Here is an 18,613-nt window from a genome sequence, read left to right as displayed (position 1 = left end):
CGAAAGATCGAAAGAGAAAACACCTCTAGCTCCTAGAACCTCTCCGAAACTTCCATCCTCGATTTCGTCAATTTTCAAAGTGAAAAGAGAACACCACTGAGAAATACACCTGTCCGATCTTCACATCGATCGCGCCGATTTTGAACGATCCAAACGCACTATCTCGCGCACTATCTCCAATATCGAGAGAGAGAAAAAAAAAATATAAAAAATCTCCTTCCTTGAAAATCGAATTTCGAGAACACTGTTCGAGAGAGAGAAAAAAATCGATCTCTTTTCTTTGTTGGATCTCTCGTTTCAATCGGGATCCCTTCTTCCTTCTCTCGCGCAACGAGACACCATTCGTCACGTTTCTTCTCACAAGCGCGCGTTCGCACGTCTGGTAACGGAGCGCGGAGCGCGGAAAAGCGAAAGACAGAGACGACGGTGTGGGCCAGCAATTTCTGCGCCGGTCGGGATCTAATCCACCGCGAACAGCCGGCCTCCTCCTCTCGTCATCAACTCTCGACCGTTACACACACCGTGGAGAAAACGTCGAACGCTTCGGGTGTCCCGAGCGGCAGTAAGTTGAATTCCCAAACGGGCGGGTGTGGCGACCGTCCCGCAACCGAAACGGATGCCGCTATCTCCACGACTCCCGGCGTTTCTCTTTCTCTTTCTCTCTCTCTCCCCTTCCCTCCCTCCCACCACTACCGCAACTTCTTTCAACTTTTCTCCAAGCCTTCCACCGATTTTTCTACCTTCCACCGTTACCTCTTTCCTTCTCCCTTTCTTCTCTCCCCGGTGTCTTCTTCATTGCTACGGGAGAAATCGTTTCCCACGAAATCGATCCTTTTCTTTATCGCGAGAATTCGATTCTTCCACTCTTCTGGAACGAACAGATTCGTACGAAAAATTTTCCAAGGAATTTCATTTACACGTATGTATGTGATGTAACGTGATCGTGATGTGCATGAAGAAAAAGAAAGAAAAAGAAATTCGCTCGATCGATTTCGACCGAGGAATGGATCACCTTGGGAATACGACGAATACACTGCGTTTTACAGAGAAGGTTTCACAGAAAGGATCCGATGATTTTTTTTCTTTTCTTTTTTCTCTCTCGAAAAGAGAATGGAAAAATTCGCGAGGAGAATTGGCGAAATAGAAGTTGGTCGAAAATCGGGTGACGGATTCGTTCACGGTTCGACACGCCGCCGATTCGGGCTCGTGAAAGCGTGACACACGCGCGACAGCGTGCTGTCAGTGGCCGATCGGGCAACACTTTCCTCGTGACACTTTTTTTCAGCACGGATAAATGTCGGTGGTCGGATCAGGTTGTGGACGATAGCACGATTTCGCGTCGCGTGTTGTCACGCGCGACGGGTGAACCGCGGCGGTCGCGTGCGAACTCTCGAAAGAAACTCGAGCACGTCATCGTTCGACGACGGCTATGGGACGACAGAAAGGCGAAAGAAAGGCGGACGGGAGAAAGGGAGACGAAGGATCGACCGTTCATCTCCATATTCATGGGGGACGACGTCGAGGCGCGACGACGATTCCGTGAGCTTTAACGACCCGTAAAACGCGGCCCGAAATGAACGAAAAAAGAAAGAACGAGTAGGAGGGGGGGAAAAAAAAAAAAGAAAGAAAAAAAGCGCAACGCACCTTTAACCGCCACCTTTTTCTCGAATCTCAGAATCGCGGTGTTATCGGTCGTCACGCAGCACCGACACCGCGATGAAAACAAAAATAAAGAGACGGTAGACGGGTCACAGACACACGGCCGAAGACACGCACACTCACTGTTTGCATTCGTCGTTGTGGACGTTCGTCGTTGCGGCTGTCGTGGTCGCGACGATCACCGAGACTGGCCGATATATGCTGCTCGTGCGTCTGGCGGCACAGCCGCGAGAAAAAGAAGGGAAAGAGCGAGAAGAGAAGAGAGAAAACGTTGGCTGAGCGCGCGGAAGTGAAAAAAAAAAAAGAAAAAGGAAAAGGAGAGAAAGAAAACAAAACGCGAACGGCACGAACCGGAGAGTCGAAGATGAGAAGTAGGAGAGGAAAGAAAAGAGAGAAGAAAAGAAAAAAAAAAAAAAAAATGGAAAGAAAAAGAAGCGCGACTCGCGGAACACTTGACGCGGCGCGCGGCTATACAACACACAAACACACTACTATATCACCGACCTGCACGAGAGCACCAGTAGCCAGCCGTAGTTCTCCTGGATCCTCACGTATCCAGCGTGACGATCCGTGCGTGCCGCGTGTCCACGTTCCGAAAGTGTCACCTCCCTCTCCAGTCGGTCGGCTTCAGACGTGTGCACCGGCGAAGATCCGTGAAAGGAGGAAGAAGAGGCGAGAGATCGGGGCAAGCCAGTCGCGGTTGGACGATGTCGGTGGCGCGTACTTCTCTCTCTCTCTCTTTCTCTCTTTCTCTCTCTCTCTATATATATATCTCTCCGTCTCTCTCTCTGCCACTCGTCGCACCTTGATACTCCGTCTTTCTTTCCTCCTGTACTCCCGTACCTCTCTCTCCCTCCCACTGTCCGTTTCTTCTTCTTTACTTTTCTCTTTTTTTTCTTTTACAGTTTTGCCTCGGTCCGTCACTTGTTTCTTCCCCTTCTCCTTTTGCGACGTTCCGTTCTCCTTTTTCCTTTCCCCACCTTTACTTTTCCACGCTTTTCCACGCTTCTTTTCTCCCTTTCCCTTTCCTTTTTTTCTTTCTTCCTACGTTTCGCAACTTCCCTTCTACAAAACCACCAGCGCGCACGTTCGACGTCGCGCGGCGGCAACGAGCCGAGTATAGGAAGAGAGCAGCAAGAGACGTGGTGTCCGCGCGAGACGGAAAGGAAAAGGAGAGCGCGCGCGCCCCGTGAAAGAAAGAGGAAGAAGGAGGAGAGTAGGAGCAGATGCCGAAGGAAGAGGCGGTTCGGGGCGCGGGAGGTGGGAAACCGAGCGACGGTGGCGGCGGCGGCAGACTCGGTTGACTCGGTGGCCGAGCGGTATCTCACCCGCGAAAAGCGTCCCGCGATCAGGTGACAGCGGGAGTACACACCGGCGCTACTCAGGAGCGAGAAAGAGGGACGGATGGCCGTGTGCGCGCAACACGAGAGGAACTGAGCGAACGAGACGGAACGAATGGCCCGCTCGAGCTCCCAACGGAGACAGAAGCCTAGTGGCTGTCTGGTGGAGGGGGCGCGTGGTGGGACGGCGGGAGGTTAAACACGCCGAACGCCGGCCAACCGACAGAGAGGGAAGTGGGAGCGAGAAGGAGGGAGAGAAACCGATAGCCGGCGCTCGTGCGTTTCGAGTGTGACTGACGGCGAGAAGAGAGAGAGAGACCGAGGGAGATTGGCGGAGGAGAGAGAGAGAGGAAAAAAACAAAAGAGAGTAACAAGAGGAGGAAGAGGAAAAAGAAGAGAAAGAAGGGTGAAAGGAAACCGGGGAGGAAATCGACGGAGAAAAAGAAGACGACGCGACCGTCCCGCCAGGAGGAACAAAGAGAAGTAACGTGCGTAACGAGGACGTACGAGCGTAGGAGCGAAGGAGCAAGGGAGATGGGAGAAAACGGATATAGAGGCGGCGTATAGCGGCGGGTACGCGATGCGCGACTCGCCGGGGTGGAAGAGCGTGCGCGCGCGCGCGCACGTTTCTCTCGAAGGGGGAAGTCGAGGGAGAGAAGGGCTCCCTGATCGCTTCTGAGTGCAAACGGTTCGGCGTGCGGTGGGACACTGGCAGGCGGGCGGCTGGCTGAAACTGCTGTGGATAGCGGGTGGCGAGCGGTGCGATACTCTACGGGACGGGACGGGCCGAGAGCCGGGCCGGGACCCCCATCCACCTATACGGAACGCACACACAACCATTCCGTTCGTTCGTTCGTTCGTTCGTCCGTTCGTTCGTTCGTCCGTTCGTTCGTTCGTTCGTTCGTTCGTTCGTTCGTTCGTTCGTTCGTCCGTTCGTCCGTTCGTTCGTTCGTTCGTTCGTTCGTTCGTTCGTTCGTTCGTTCGTTCGTTCGTTCGTTCGTTCGTTCGTGCGTCGGTCGGTCTCTCTTCGAACACACACAAAGAGAGAGGGAGACTCGACGGACGCGCCACGCAGAGAGCGCAGCACACAGTCGCGTTCTCACACGGATAGTGAGTCAGGCAGGCGAGTAAGCTGGCAGGCAGGCAGTCAGGCAGACAGGCAGGCATACAGGCAGGCAGGCAGGCAGGCAGGCAAGCAAGGCAGCTTCGGCTATATATGAGCCATAGCACGTTACTACGCCAACGGCACTGCCTGCCCTCGGCTCGATTCGGTCTCGCTCGGGCGGCCGCGTTAGTCCGACTTTGCCGTCTTCGTCGACCGCTACGCTCCGTCCTTGTCGTTCTCGCTAACTCGTCTTTCGGCGCGCTTCTCTCTCTCTCTCCCTCTCCTTCCTTTTCCCTCTATCTTTCTCCGTCCCTCGTTCTCTCCGGTGCTCCGTTTCGTGCCGCTACTCTCCTCCTGCCTCTCAACCCTCGGATCTCTCCTCGTCGCCGTTTTCCTCCCCCTTCCTCACGCTTCAGCCCGATGCTCTCTTCCGCAAGCGCGCACGATCCACGTCTCTCTTTTTCTCCACGCTTCTTCTCCTTCTCTCGGATTCTCGCCTTCCATCCTCCTCCATTAAACGGACCCTCCGTCCGATCGTTTCTCTCGGTCCGTGTGCACCGCTCCCTCGTTCTCTTTCTCCAAGCGTCGGCTTCTCTTTGTCGCTCCGTCCTCGTCGTTTCGCGGCTACCTCTCGCTCCCTCTTCCGCCGTCTGTCGCGTTCTCTTTCCAATCCCACGCTCGCTCCTCGTCACGCCTCGTCCTCCTCGTTTTCCCGCTCTCTCTCTCTCCGACCCTCGTCGTCGGCTCGTTCTCTGTTCCCTCTCTTGGAGAGCGCTCGCGCGCGCGCGCCCACACTCGAGCGGTAGCATATCGTAGGTCTGCCTGCCTACCGGAGCTTTTCAGACACCGATGAACGTGCTGGAGGCTCGAAAGCACGACGCAGAGAGAAACGGGGAAGGAGAGAGAAAGAGGAGGAAAAAAAAAAGAAGAAGGAGGGGAAAAAAAAGAGGCTGCAAACGAAAAAAGAGACGAGTCGAGGAAGGGAAGGAGCGAGAAGGAACGAGATAAAACGAGACGTGACCGCGGGGATGTAACGGGTGTGTATGGAACGACGACGACGACGACGACGACGACCGTCGGGCGCCTTGTTCACGAATTTTTCGCCGCGGGATGAGATTCGTGAAGCCGGCAGCCGAGGTGGAAATTGCTTCCAGAGAAATTGGATTTCACGATAATGGCGCGAATCGGTTGCACAGATTTCCAGGAAACCAAAACGGGTGGAAAGGAGCGGGAACCGGCGGTCCCGCTTCGATTCATCCCGGCCCACTGTAAATTTCTCGATACACGCGACGATACAACCGTAACTACTATCCGTGAACTCGCCGCTGTTCTCGTTTCGACTTTCTGGGGAAGGGGGGAGAGAGGAATCCCTGGCAACGTGGAAATTATTCTTCTTCGAATTTTTTTCTTCGTCCCACCGTTTTTATAATATTCTTATCGATTTGTGTATCGTAAAATCGACGAAATTAATTCGCTCGTTTTTTGATGGTTTTTCCTTCGTTCGAAATCGCCTCACTTTTCGCCCGAGATTCGAAAGAAAGACCGGTTAATTTCTAGCTTCGCGGTTGATACAAGACTTTTACACGCTTCGAAATTTCCTCCGTTTAAGCTGATTTACGTAATATCTTCGTCGCTGCTAATTGGCTGGCCCTTCAAAGCGCACCCAGTCACTCCTGGTTACTATCGCAAACAGAATTAGCGTGATTTGCGGTTACGGATCTTTCGTTTAAACGTTCGCATGGAAAATCCATGCAACTAACGGCAGTTTCCAGCTCGAGTTTTCGACCATTGTAGCCATTCTTATAATTCTTTTTCTCCCCTTAATTATCCGTTGATTTCTCTTGATTTTGAAATAAGTCGAAACGAGGTTTAAACTTTGTATTTCTTAGAATTCTCATTTTTCTTTTTTCTGATATTTCTCAAAATAACATGGAAATTTAATTACTGAACGTATGCTACCAAAGATTGCGGAAACAAACCTATAAAATAATATCCTTCTCCTTGAATAATTCCAATAATTTCCCCCAAAAAAATCATCGCGAAAAACACACACTATTGCATATTATTTATACCAGATATCCAGATCCAATCTCGATATGGGCTTAAATTTAACGGTCCAAGTTTCGATTCGATATAATTTTCAAAGCGCAAAGTACAATAACCGCGCGATTCTTCAAGCAAGGGAGCGCAGGACGATCTCCCTCCACCCGCAAAGATCGTCCCAAGGGATAAGCGGGGACAAGCGAAGGCTGTTGTCCGATTCCGAAAGGAGTTAGCCTTTGGTGACAGGAAGCGGAGGAGATCGGTCACCGCGCGCGGAAGCCTGTCCGCTTCCGATCGGGGACAAGTCGGTCTCAGCTATTCCAACAAAGTATTCCTCGCACGAAAGAAAGAGAGAGAGAGAGAGGGATACGGAGGAGGGAGGAGGAAAAGGAGGAGGAGGGAGAGAGGGGCGATGAGCGCAGTCGCCGAGTCTGCGAAGTTGCCTTAATCTCGATCCGCCTCTCTCTCTCTCTCTCTCCATCCCCTCTCTATCTTCCCTCTCCCTCACCTCGTCCCCTCTCGTCACTGGCAACGACAGACTTTGAGGGTGACTTTGAACGAGATAGAGAGTTCGAGAAACGAGAAAACGAAGCGTGGAAGCGGAGAAGAACCCGTGGGCTCGTCCGTAATCCGGGTAAAGAAAGAAGCTGGCTAGAGGTAGTGGAGGCGACATCGTGGAGGACGGGTAGGAAAACGATGAAAGAGAGAGGGAGAGAGAGGGAGACGGAGGGACGGGAGAGGAGAATACCTGAGCACAAAGGCACTCGACATGGCGAAATACAGGAGAGTCGTCCACAGAGAGAGAGAGAAAGAGAGAGGGAGAAGGTGGACCCGCATCACGCGAGGTTCACGCTCAAAGCATCGGCTTTGGGACTCTTGGAAATTCGTGCGTTCGTTTTGAGTTACGATCCTCTTGATAATATATATATATATATATATTTGTAATAATATATTCTGATGATATGTCTCTTTCTCTCTCTTCGAGCTAATTAAAAATTGTTAATCGGATCTACCTTCTTTTTTCGTTGATAATTTTCAGATTTTGAAGATGTAGATATATAAAATTATATATTCTCCTTCTTCGTTGAAAGAATTCTATAATCACGATCGTGTCTATTATCTAAAAAAAAAAATATAACTTGGAGTCGTCGATTTTTAAAGTGGAGGAAAGACGAGCCGTATATGGACACTGTTGGTATCGCGTAATCTCTACTATCTCGTCCTTGTACGACATCTAATTAGGACACCGTATTGGACGAAGTGTGTAACATCGTCGTGCGGCTAAGGACACGATCACCTCGCTCTAACCTCCTCCTCCGTCTCGCTTCGTCTAACGCAACCTCGATTCCCTCTGATCCCGAAATCTTTGCATCATTTCTCTCTAAAAAAAAATCGTAAATCAGAATCCAAACGTGAACAGATTCGATTCGAGAAGGCTCGCGATCGACGAAAAACAAAAATATGTATAAAATCTTGTGGAATGAAGATGAAAGACGCGTTCGAAAATGGTGTTACATCAAGAATTTTCGGATGAGAAGGATAATAACCGAAATTTTGATTCCTCCAGAATGAAACAATCGTCGCAACGCAACGAAACCATCGAAAACACGTTGCGCGAAAAAGGGAAAGCCATCGTACTTTCTTTAGAAAGGTGTGTCACGTAGAGTATCGTTGCAACAGACATAACATTTTCTTTGAATAACATCGACATTTCTAACATTTTATTCTCTCTTCTTCGCCCTTTCTTCACCCGAAAATCGATAGATTTGCGACGAGAAAAAACGTGCCGATTTTCACGCGACGAAAAAAAAAGATTGGAAAAGGATTGATAACAATTTTTCCATGCTTCCTTCGGGGAAAGGTGTTCCACGAACGACATCAACACCCTGCTCGCAACGGGGGAACGGGCCCGAGAGAGAATGAATTCGCCGTGAGAAGAGGAGAGGGGAGGGCTGGCTGTGTAGTGCGGGGGACGCAAAGAGGGAGAGAGAGAGAGAGAGAAGGGTACGCGAGATGAACACGCAGTGGGAGGGCGGTACCCCCTTAACACCGGGCACGAGGCAAAAAGGAGTCCAGCTGCGCTGCATCCTTGTCCGGGCTGCTCTCCCCGAAGGGAGCCGGCCCGGATTATTAAAATGCCGGATAGGGATGGGGAAGAAGAGGGTTCCGTTCCACTGTTACCGGGGCCTACGTAGCCCACGAAACCGGTACAACCCTCCGCCTCCCTTTCTCTCCGCTTCTCTTCCCCCCCATTCTTCTGTCCAACCTTCTTCGATCCCCGTTCGGGCCTCTCTCTCGCTTTCTCGCTCCCTCTTCTCTTCTCTTTCTCCCTTCTCCTTCGAGAGAGACGGGCTGATTCGGTATTCAAGTTGGAAGTCGGGTGGTGCACACGGGCCGCTGCATAAAATCTCCCTAAAAACTCCCTCCCTCGACAATGATACCAATCAACCGGAGGCCGCCATCGAGGCCACCAATCAGGGAGGCTTTGACGCGCGGCGACAACGTTTTTTGGGATTAATTCCCGGGATGACGGGGCGACATTTGGCGTTCCCTCGATCGTCGGGCAAATGAACGATTGGAGAAGGATCCGAGAGGAGTTGTGTTCAGTGCAAAATAAGTTTCGAGTTTCGAGCGAATGCATTTTTCTGGCAGAAATATTTTCCGTGAATATTTTTCGGAAGGGAAAAGTTGGCGCGGAAGAAGGTTGTCTGGACGGGGGCTAATTATGCCCCGTCCCCTGTCATCGTTTAACGATCTAAACAAGGGAACTTACGGACGACCCTTCGACACCTTGCAGCTTCTTGGCCACCTTGCGTATCACCGACACAACAAAGAAAATCCGCTAAGCACGTGCAACGCGCTCCCTCCCTCCCCCCAGGGACCGAGTTACCTGAGAGCTTTTAAGGATCCTAATACATTTTGTTTAGGGTGTACAGTCTATTGTCGAGCGACGAACGTTAAACGAAATTATCGAACGACTCGAGACAAATTTCTTCCCTTCCTTCTTCTTCCTTTACCCCTCATTTTTCCTTCCATCGATTATTTCGTCGATCAATCGTTAATTGATCAACTAGGATACGATTTTAAAAAGATATTTACCCCTTTCGCAATAATAAAAAATAAATTGGAATAACGATCAAGCACAGAGTAAAAAAAACTCGCTCACCCTCTGTTAAACAGATGTCGCTCCCTCTTTCCTCGGAAATGTTTCCAAGTCGCAAAATCCTCTCGCCCGTTGATCTCCTCCGCAACTCCTCCAGAAGAATAATGGTTCGCCTCCCTGTCGAAAAACAAAAGCGACTCGGTTAGCGCTAACGTTTAACGGAACCGATCGATAAATCGTCCTTACTTTACTCTCACGTCCCGCTGTTTTACATTTTCGCGGGTGGATGGAACCCTTCGACGAGAAATTTTTAATACGCCGTTATATATGTATATACTATAAAACTTTTACTACTAGATGTACAACGATCGAGATATTATTGATGGGATAATTGGACGTTTTTCACGTTTTCCTATAATTTTGTATTTATTAATCGTCCAATTGCGTGTTGTGCAATCGTCGATGAGATAAACAAGACCCTTGATAACCGTGACCCCGATCGAGGCCACGAGCAAGCGCCATTAATCGAGGCGTTTCACCGAGGTTTTTCGACGACGAATCGTCGATTTAATCCTCCCGTATCCTTCAATACTTTCCTTACTAGCTTGGAATAATTTTAAAATTATTTGCATTTCGACTTTTAGGAAGGGGAAAAAGAAAAAATTATATTACGCGTATCCCCAACAATTCCACAAAATTTCGACGCAATAAAATATTGTAAATTACATTGAAAATCTATCCAATTGTGAAAATATATATGTATATATTGTATTATTAAAATTTTTAACGGAGATAAAATTTTGGATATATATATATATATATTAAAATCTAATTCCACATTAAACGCGTTATTGCCAACAAATTACATTACAACAATCGTCAAAATCCTAATCTTTATTTTACACTTATCCCCTAACAATATATTCCAAATAATTCCAATCTTCGCTTTACATATTCTAAATTGCGTTAAAAACCTTGTCCAATTCTCTGAAATATATTATTATTAAAATTCTTAACGATTCCATAAAATTTCGATAGAGACGTTAAAACCTATCCAACTCTCTGAAACGCACGCGATTGCTGACAAATTGCATTACAACAATCGTAAAAATTCCAATCTTTATTTTACACCCATTTTACCCTAACGATTCCACAAAATTTCGATAGTTGTTAAAACCTACCTGAAACGCTAATCTTAATTAATATTAAAAACTATCAAAATTCACAATGTATATTCTAAATTATATCTATATAAACAAATCAAAAAAAGAAGAAAAACAAACCCAATCCTCAACTTATATTTCCTATCACACCGCCTCCGAATAATAATTGAAAGATAAAAGCGCGCGGCTTTTCAACTCGGTACGTGAGAACAAGAGATATTCCATTCCGGGGCCAGAAAGAGACAGAGACAGAGAGAAAGAGAGAGAGAGGCTCTCACCTCGGCTCGCTTCAACAGCTTACTCTCGCGGCGGGCCTAGCCGCGCGCATAATCGCACGGAAACGTTCCGCAAACAGCCACACCAGTCCCGGGCTCCACGGATTCCCGCCGAGTTTGTCCCGGATATCGCGCAGGCCAGCAAGCCGCGGGTAGGGATCGCCGCCAACGTCCCGTCACTAATTACATTCTCCTCGCGCAATCACGGCCGCGTGTACACTTACGCCCTGGCCCGCGTCCAATCGCCCCCCACACTCGAGATCCCAACACCTCCTTCCCGGCTGCCTCCTCTTCCTTCTTCTTCTTCTTCTTCTCTCTCGCGCCTGAAACTTTCTGGGAATGAATTTTTTTCTTTCTTCAATCTTTGGATATATGTGTGTGTGTTTTTTCTCAAGAATAGAATAAGGATAATGATAATCGAAATTAATAATTGGAATGTTATTTAAGGGGTTGTTTAGGATAATAATGATAAGTTTATCGGGGGAGGTTTTTCTTCTTTTTCTATATTCTTGGAAGGGAAGAGAATATGGCTTGGGATACGTTCGCCTCACCTGAAATAAAGGCGTTCGACGCGTTTCGGGCAAAAGCGACACTTTTAATGAGTTTCGAGGGTGGAGCCCGGTCCTTCTGTTGACTCTCCCACTATTCTTCTTTCTTCCCCGGGCTCATGGGCATGAACGTACCTGGAATTCTAAAGTTGGTCACGTGGGAAAGGTTACTCTGGAACATCTTACTAATAATAATGAAACGGGGAGGGGAGGGTTCGATTTCGAGGGAAATTTTGATGAATTTTCGTGTAGCCGGAATTTTGATCGGATTTGAAAGGGGGGAAAAAGAAAAAGGATCATCCGTCTTAGGATCATCCTTTTCGAAAACCAATTTTTAAAATCGATCTTTTTTTTCATAATAATTTGACAAAGAGTGGAAGAGTGGCTTTTTATTATAAAGTTGAGAAAGAAATTTTCATCGGTGCCGCGGAGAGTAGCTGCAGCTTTTAGCGAGCAAAATTTGAAACGGGGATGAGAATATTTTCGTAATGTAATTTTCGATGTAAAATCTTTACATTCAAAATGTATCGAATTATCTCGCCTTTCTTGATATTCTTTTCTCTTTTTTTTTAGAAATTTAAAGACGTTCGAATTATTTTTTCCCCCTCCCTCGAGAACGAAAAAAAATGGGGGAGAGAGAGACACGCACTTTTTTCAACGGAATATTTTTCTCTAATTTTTTCGAAAAATACCAAGGTAATATCACCCACGTCAGAATTTTTTCGGAATACGTTTCGACACCAACGTCACAGCCAATTTGCTTTGACGTTCTTGGGGTTACGTAATAACGAGTTTCGAGAAGGGGATGATGGTTTTTCGGGCGGATTTCGAAAGACGAGAGGGAGAGAGAGAGAGGAAGGGACTATTTCCTTTTCTTTTTTCCCTTTCAAAGAAATAAATTACAACACTCGAAATCAGATCTCCCAGGAAATCGGAAAATTGGAAATTCGAATTTGAAAAATTGAGCTGAAACTTTAAAATTTAAATTTTAAAAATAAATAATTCACCTTTCAATCGATTCCTTCTACTTCAAATATTAAATAACAATTAATAACTTCGTGAAGAAATTTTTAAACCTAAATTCCTCCATTTAAAAAGAGACAGAGAAGAAAGATAATTACCGAAATTACTCGATCGATCGATCACACCTAAAACATGCAAAAAAAAAAAAGAAAAAAAGAGAATGATAATTATATCGACAACAAATTAAGGCTACAACGTTAAATATCGTAAGCGTGATGGCGTTCGAAGGCGATAAAATTTGATCTCGTGCACACGCAAAGAGAAGGGGGCGCGCAAAAATCCATACGACCCTCCTCTCTTAACGCGCACATCCCGCGCCACGGGGCGAGATCCGTAAAAGTTGAAACGCCCGGCGTGACGTAGGCGCCCCGTCCCGTTTATCCGCACGATTGCGCCCTCGATGTCTTCTTCTCCACTCGTTTCCGGTATCAAAGTTCCCGCGTAACGAACGGCGGAGAGGGGGGCGACGATCTTATCCTCTCCTCCTCCAGCCCCTCCTCTCGAATGTACGTTCGTCCCTGGAAATTAAATATTTTATATTATTCGGGGATAATAACAAAAAGAATAAAGTTTGATAACAATAATAATCTTTGCTCTTCTTTCTTTACAAATCAAATCTTCGTCTTTTTACACTACAAGTATATTATCTATACTTATCTAAATTAATTCTCTAATTCGATAAGCGTCTCGACCCTTCAAAACTTCCCCAAAATTCTTCGCTTCGATCAATTTTCAATCCCCTTTCATTGGAGGGAAACGGAAGGACACAGATGCAGAGACCAGACACCTTTCTCCTTCTTCTTCTTGAAAAAGGTTTAAACAATGAAGGAGAGGGACAAAATTTGTAGAAGGAGACGAGGTCGTGAAATTTTCGCGGATTTCTTCGAGAGAGAGAGAGAGAAGGAGAAAGGTAACTGGCGACTTCCTACTACTACTACTAGTAGCAGGGGGTGGGAACATCCTGGCCAGAGATGGATGGGGTTGTACAGGAAACCAGGATTCTTTTTCTTGCTCCGGGATCCGCCGGCTAACGGAAGCCACTTATCCGACCGTGTTGATCTTGGATCTTGGGCGCGTGGAAAATCCAGGGCGAGGGAAATCTCGAATTTTTGATCCTTCCACGCAAGGGATCTAATTCCTTCTTCTTTCTCTCTCGTTAAATTTTGAAAAAATTTTGAAAAAGTCTCTTTCTTCCCCCCTTCTCCTATTTTTATTATTATTTCTTTTCTTTTTCAGAAAGAATTCAATCCTTCGAGATGATTTTACAACAGAAAATGATTGTATATATATATTTTTCCGTATTTTTAAGTTATATTACTTACCCAAGCTTCCAAGGTTGAAAGAATTGCAATTCTTCATCCAATCGTCCAAAGGATAATTCGTTCCCTCTTCTAAAATTTTCCAAAATCGAAGATCTGGGCAATCAATATTATAAAATTCTTCCCTTCCATCCTCCACAAGATATACTCGAACGATCTAAAAATTTTCACTTTCTTTTCACTCGTTCGAATCACCTTCTCGTCGAGACAACAAAATTCTCCATCGAGTTGGAGAATCTCCTCGGCCTATCCACCGGCACAATGACCCGGAACAAGGTGAGAAACGAGGAGCAAGAGGAGGAGGCAAAAAAAAACGAAGAGAGAGAGAGAGAGAGGGAGAGGGAGGGAGTTGAACGTCGACCACCGCTAACTGCTCGACGTATAACCGGTTAATTACGTTAAGATGGATTACTCGGGAAGTGTGTTTCAGTCGAACGAATTGGCTTAAAGGAAACGGCGTAAGGCGGGCGCGCTTTTAAAGCCGATATACGCGCTCGACTCGACGCGCTTAATAAATTAATGGTAATAATTAGAGGAAGGGAATTACTTAGAGGAGGAAGGGAAAAAATAAGGAAATAGGAGAAGGCAGAGAGAAAGAGAGGGAGAGAGATCCGATATTTTTGATACACGCGTTTCCAAATTTCGAAGTGATTAAAATTCGATGAGTTCTCTCCTCTTAAACCCCTCTTGTGGATCTTCCACGATCCTCCACCTCCTCCTCCTCCTCCACTCCAAAGGTACAGGCGCGTCGAGACTCGAAAAACGTCGGCCTCGCCTCGCCTCGACGACGACGACGACGAGGCGAATGTGGGTCAATTAGAGAGGCAATTAGCGGTAATCGCCGTGCTACGCGTGTGCTTTCGGCGCCTCGCCTCGCCTCCTCTTATCCGCTCCCCTCTCCTCCCCTCCCTCCAGGCCGGCACACGCTCCTCGCACGCGCGCTCGAATCCGAATGGATTCCGGAAACCGTTATCGTCGAATTTAAAAAGAGAAAATTTTCGAGACGATTTCGAGGAAGCTTTCGAGGAAGATCGATTCGTTCTTTCTCGCCGGATGCGAGAGCCGAGCCACGACTGAACGTCATTTTTCCAACGTTGGCCCCACGTTGGCCCCCCTCCCCCCTCCCCCCCTCTTGCACACGGGTGCAACGAAAACACGAAACGAAACGAAACATCCAAGCGTCTTCCCCTCCTCCGTGAATCGTGATCCGCGCAACGATTCTGGACCAGTTTTCTGGACGATTCTCACGGGACGGTGAACGGGAAGAGGAAGGGAGGGGAGGGAGAGATGCTGAGAAAGTGGACAACGGTCAAGCGAGCGGCCGTCCCGTCTCCTAGGAAAGCGTGTGTATATATGTGTGTATAACCTGCTCGCTCTTCTCGTCGTAGGGGTTGAATATCCTCCTCTTCCAGGGAGAAGATCGAAGGAAAGGGGTTGCGGGATAATTTCTGGTTTGATCCAGTCAGGGATGGCGGAGTCGCGTGAGAAAGGATACGACCTTTGGCTATCCGAGGAGATGAGAGTAGAGTAGAGGAGAGGAGAGGAGAGGAGAGGCGAGTATTTTTCTTGGAGTTTATTTTTCCTTTTTCTTTTCCTCCTCCTTCGATGGAAAGTAGAATTCGAATTTTAATATATTTCCTCGCCGTTCTTTTCTTTTTTTTCCTTCCCTGCATACAATATTTACTCGGATCAATATGAGTTGAGAACGAAGAAAGGAAGTTGAGGTGAGAATGATTTAGAATAGGTGTAAATTTAGGAAAACTAAATTGAATTATTCGTTAAACTCTCTCTTTTTTACTACACTGTGTGTGTATATATATGTATGAGCAAGGTTTGGTCATCCTTTATGGGTCTCTATTCTATTTGCATTTGGGATGAAGGTCGGGTAGAAGGGATGAAAGTGTTTCCCCTCTCCGGTATACGATAAAATTCCCAAGTTTATTATCTCCAGGAGAATTATATCTTGCAAGATAACAAACAGAAAGATTCAATCCTCCTCATCACTCATACTCCCGCCAATTCTTCTTTCCAAAATTTTTCCAAAAAAAGATCAGAGCAACCATGTTATTGCACTTTGATGGAACAGAAGAAAAAAAGAAGAGGAGAAAAATAATAGACTCGGATATATCGTTCCGAATAATCGTTCCATCGAGCGGCGATTAACTCGATGGATCGTCGAGAAACGAAGAGAAGTAAGAACGGATGGAAGAGAGAAAGAGAAGGAAAATGGAAATTAAAAGCGGTCCTGCGAATTAAGTCGACGTCGTGGCGGTGAAAGAATTATTCTCCCTCCCTCCACTCCCTCGGCATTGTTCCACGGACGATGCTCCCCCTCCTTCCTCGAGACAAAAGGGGTGGCACACGCTTAATTCTAAATTCGGCGCTAATAACGGGCACCCTCCCCTCCGTGCGTTTCGTTGGCCGGCCGAGAAGATTAACGGGGAACGATGGCCTAATGGCGGGCGTGCACGCGGAATTCGAATAATATTTGCCTTCGCCGCGACGCGTGGCCAGCCAAAGGTCTCGTGGGAGTGGCTGGCCAACGCGTTTCGATTCAACGCCGATGCATACATTGCGTAACAACAACGTCGATAATTCGCGCGACACGAGAGGAGAGCAGCATTTTTCCTTTCCCAACTTTGTTAGAATTGTAATCCTTTCTTCGTCGCAAGAAATTTTCTCGTATTTTTGTACCTTTTCGTATTTTTGTTGCGTTAATAGTAATAATAGTATTAGAATGGTATGAAGGAATAGAATTTTCTTTTTTTTTTTGAGTGAAAATGGATACGCAATTTAGTTTGTCACCACGAATCATACGAAATTTGGGATTTCAATAGTGATTTCTAAGGGATCTCTCCACTCCCTGCAACTGTTGCATCAGCTTGTTTCCGCTTTGTTTCGTCCGGAAAAGGACAAAGGAAGTCGTGGATGTTTTTACAACGAGGAAGAGCGGCCATTTTCCAGACCAAGCGGCCAGTTGTAAATTCGCTGCTTTTCCAAGGATCATTTGGGAAGTGACATTTGATTGTGCACCACACTTCCCCGTTTCTTACCTGTACAAAATCTTTTCAAAATTCGACTTAAGATCCTTCTTAAGGTAAGGCTTCCTCGTCCTTCTCGAGAGAATGAAGTAAGGCAAGCAAACGGCACAAGAATGGAAGATTGTAGTAAAACCTTTTCGAATTTTAACTGTACATGCTCGTTGTGTACATTTGTCATAATTACGTTTCTGATCTTTTAAATTCTAACTTGAAACAAATATTAGATCACAACTAAACTGAAATATTTTTCAAGAATTATTATCTAACTTGTCCACTTCGATCCAATTATTTATTCATTTACTCTCTCACTTTAATACCTACTCCCTAAAAAAAGAGAAAGATCAAGAAACAAATGACAATAAGCCTGTCCTCGTTCGTCCAATTCTTTCCACTTTTCCAAAAAGTGTCTCTCGAAGAAAGAGTAAGAAAAAAAGAAATAAGAGACGACTATATATATATATATATATATATATATATATCCGCGACACAGAGTTTATCATCGATTATACACGGCATGAGAGGAGAGGAGAGGAGAGATCGGCGAGGAGAACTCGGCTAGCCGAGTCCGAATCCTTCGGTTTCCACGCGGCCGATCAATCACTGTCCGCCGAGAGGAGTCCCGGATTCGAAGCAAGGCTGTGCGGGTTAAACCATCGATCGGCGATCGAGATGAAAGATCCGTTCGTAGCGTCGCGGCGCTATCCATAACTTTCTGCCCCTTCTCCCCCGCCCCCGGTTATTATGATTTACGAGGGTACGCGGCCGGGACAATTAATTTTAATTAAGACGCGACCGTGCCGGGCCAGAATCTGGCGCGGCCGCGTTATCATCAACGATCAGGCTAATGGAGGATGATCGTTCGCGACCGATTTTCGTTTCGCCGATCATCGCTCGAGATTTCAACGGATTGATTCTCCTCGATTCTCTCCTTTTCCCACGATTGAACGAGAGTTTCGGAATTTCGATGGATTTTCTAATGCGATTGAACGAGAGTTTGGGAGTTTGGATGGATGGATTTTCGATTTTTTTATTTTATTAATCGGGAGAATTTGAGTTTGGAGGATTTGGAATTTGGAAATGGATCGATTTTGGATTTTCTAATGCGATTGAACGAAAGTTTGGGAGTTTGAATGGATCGATTTTTTGTTTTATTAATTGGAGTTTGAAGGATTTGGAGTTTGGAAATGGATAGATTTTGGAGAATTTTGAGGTGGATTAATTTTGGATTTTTTATTCTTCTAATTCGAAGGATGGGAGGATGAATTTTCGAGAATTAAGTTAGATTTTTATTCAAGAGGCAATAATGATTGTGACGAAGATTAGGAATTGGGATGAATTGATTTTGGATTTATCGTTAAAAGAATTCGAATTGGAGATTGGAAAATTAAATTTTGAAGATTGGAATTGGAAAATTATTAGATCGTGACGTATCGGGAATTTAATTTCGGATTGATCTTTTCTTTTTCGAGGATAAAATCGACTTAGATTTACGATCGATTCAATAATAATCGTGACGAATGATGTATCTGGAAAATGTTCCACGTCGACTAATTGTCGAATGGATGAACGTTGATGAACGATGTTTTCGCAGCAGTCGTGGCCGAGTGGTTAAGGCGTCTGACTAGAAATCAGATTCCCTCTGGGAGCGTAGGTTCGAGTCCTACCGACTGCGTCTTCGACCATCCAAACCAAATTTTTTTTCTACCTGCATTCCTGACAATAATTTTATCATCCTTTTATCCTCAATCTTCCCAAAATCATCACACCCTGAATCGAATCAAAATTCTTTTTTCAAAAAACAATTGCCTTCCCCTTCGTTTAATCCTTCTCCAATTCACAATTATCCAATAAATTCTCCTTCCAAAAGAAAAAGAAAACCTCAAAAGATACGTCACGAAACGATCATTCTTCCTCAGGAACCATTTAAAAGAATCATCACTTTCTTTCTCCTTCTTCCTTTTCAAAATTCTTCACCTACCAAAATTCTCTTTTCA

General features: G+C 46.1%; 1 protein-coding gene and 1 non-coding gene across 7 annotated transcripts in view; one reads left to right on the top strand and one right to left on the bottom strand.

Annotated features, from left to right (window-relative positions):
- Window positions 1-14,631, bottom strand: part of LOC100578337 — a 76,803-nt gene extending 62,172 nt beyond the window's left edge. The window contains exons 1-4 of one of the 6 annotated variants that reach the window (XM_016913439.2): window positions 13,582-14,631; window positions 11,240-12,777; window positions 10,692-11,021; window positions 9,314-9,427 (exon numbers count right to left, since the gene is read on the bottom strand). The gene's annotated coding sequence lies outside the window, so the exon portion shown is untranslated. Of the gene's footprint in view, window positions 660-1,644; window positions 2,074-2,163; window positions 3,878-9,313; window positions 9,428-10,691; window positions 11,022-11,239; window positions 12,778-13,581 lie in introns of those variants that run through there. The other 5 variants (XM_016913440.2, XM_016913438.2, XM_006559593.3 and 2 more) reach the window with 5 other exon arrangements.
- A 3,578-nt stretch (window positions 14,632-18,209) lies between these two features.
- Window positions 18,210-18,291, top strand: TRNAS-AGA. Its single transcript has one exon. It is a non-coding gene; the product is annotated as a tRNA-Ser (tRNA).
- The last annotated feature ends 322 nt before the right edge of the window (window positions 18,292-18,613 follow it).

The sequence above is a fragment of the Apis mellifera genome, linkage group LG8, assembly GCF_003254395.2.
Source record: "Apis mellifera strain DH4 linkage group LG8, Amel_HAv3.1, whole genome shotgun sequence".
Classification (NCBI taxonomy): domain Eukaryota; kingdom Metazoa; phylum Arthropoda; class Insecta; order Hymenoptera; family Apidae; genus Apis; species Apis mellifera.
The sequence above is the reverse complement of the archived record's forward strand: the minus strand, read 5'-3'. Positions and strand labels throughout refer to the sequence as shown.